The following is a 2,500-nucleotide window of genomic DNA, read 5'->3' on the forward strand; positions in this document are numbered from 1 at the left end:
ATATATATATATATGTATATATATATTTATCTATATCTATGTAATATATATATATATATATTTATAACTATATATATATATATATATAAATTTATATGTATATAAATATATATTTATATATTATATATATTTATATATACATTATATATATATATATTTACTGTAATATTTATGTATATGTATTTGTATAATATTATATATATATATATATATTTATTATATTATATATATATAGTATATAATATTTATTTTTGTATATATTTATATTGTATATATTATATATTAGGTAATATATATATGTATTATACATATATATTTACATATATATTACACACCTCAAAATTTTATATATATATATATTTTTTTATATTTTTGTATGCAATATATATATGTAGATGTATATATATTATATATATACAATTTATATACACACACACTAAATATATATTATATATATATATATATATATTTTATATATAGATATATATATAGATATACATACATCATATATTTTTAAGTTTGATACATTTAGATATTTAATATATGATATTATATATTTACATTTATATTTTATATAGACAATATATATATACTTATTTATATATTAACATATATTGATTCATATATAGATATATACTATAGATATTTTATATAAATGATATTATTCATATTTACATATAGTTACTTATATATACATTTTTATACATAATTATTATACATATATATACATTTATGAATACATTTATATATACAGATATATACATTTAATATATACATTATACTTATATACATATATTATACATATATATATATATAATTATTATATACATATATATATATCTACATATAGTTTATACATATATATATATGTACCTTATTTATATCTATATATATATATACGATTTAAATTTTCTATATATATATCTATGTAACTTATATACACACAGATATATATATATTTATTTATATATTATATATATATTTATCATATAACATATATATACATTTATTGATATATACTATATTTATTTTATCATTTTTATATAGATATATATAATATATGTATATATAATATGTATTTTTATATGTTTAATTAGATGTATATATATGTTATATATAGATATGTATGATATATGTATAGAAAATATATATTGTATATATATGTATATAAATTTATGTTTATATATGGATTATATATATGATATATATATTTATGTTTATAAATATTATATATATTTATATATATATATTATTTATATATACAGTATATATATCTATATCTATATCTATATCTTTAGATATATATTATTTATATTTATATATATCATATATATATATTGATATATATATAGCATATTTATATATCTATATATATAAATATATATTTTATATATATATATATTATATACATTCATATAATATTTAATAATTTTTTAATAGATATATAATGTTATATAGGTGTATCTCTATATACTTATAAATATGATATATATATATATATATAGATTTATTTATATATTTATATATTTATAGATATACATTACATATATATTATTTATATATATATATATAATATATATATATATATTTGATATATAAATGTTTTATCTGTATATCTCTATATATTAAATATTATATATATTATATATTATTATATTTTATTTATAAATAGATTTTTATATCATAATATATATATATATATATTATATGTATATATATAATTATTTCTCTCTTCTCTCTCCTCTCTCCCCTCTCCCCCTCTCCTCTCTCTCTCTCTCTCTCTCTCTCTCTCTCTATATATATATATTTTTAAATAAAAATATATATATATATATATATATATTTATATAATAAGTATGTATGTATGTATTATATAAATAAATATATAATATATATATAATATATATATATATATATATATATGTATATATATGTATATATATGTATAGATATATGTATATATATATGCATATATATAATAATTATTTAATATATATATAATATATATATATTATATATATTTTTATATATATAATATATATAGATATAGTATTTATGTATATATATATATGTATATATATATATAATATATAATATATATATGTATATATATTATATATATATATATTATAAAAAAATTATATATATATATATAGATAAAATATATAAATATATTTTTATATATATATAAAATATATTATATATATATATATAATGTGTAATAGTTATATTTGTAATAGATATATGTTTTTTAATAAATGTATATAATATATATTGTTTGAGAATTTTATTTTTTTTTGTTAGTTTTAGTTATATAGTTATTTTTTTTGTTGTGATTAGTTAATTTTTTTTTTGTGTGTGTGTGTTTTTGTTTGTGGGGTAGGGTTGTTGGTGTGTGTTTGTGTTTGTTGTTGTGGTTGTGTGTGTTTGTTTGTTGTGTGTGTGTGTTGGGGGGTGGGGGGGTGGTTGTGGGTGGGTGGGTGGGTGGGTGTTGGGTGTT

General features: G+C 12.2%; 1 protein-coding gene across 1 annotated transcript in view; it reads left to right on the forward strand.

The window, feature by feature from the left end:
* Window positions 1-2,500, forward strand: part of LOC122251506 (uncharacterized) — a 22,617-nt gene that overhangs the window by 1,197 nt on the left and 18,920 nt on the right. The gene's annotated exons all lie outside the window — the stretch shown is intronic.

Source organism: Penaeus japonicus, unplaced genomic scaffold, assembly GCF_977035675.1.
Source record: "Penaeus japonicus unplaced genomic scaffold, GWHDUDI00000001_assembly GWHDUDI00000035, whole genome shotgun sequence".
NCBI lineage: Eukaryota > Metazoa > Arthropoda > Malacostraca > Decapoda > Penaeidae > Penaeus > Penaeus japonicus.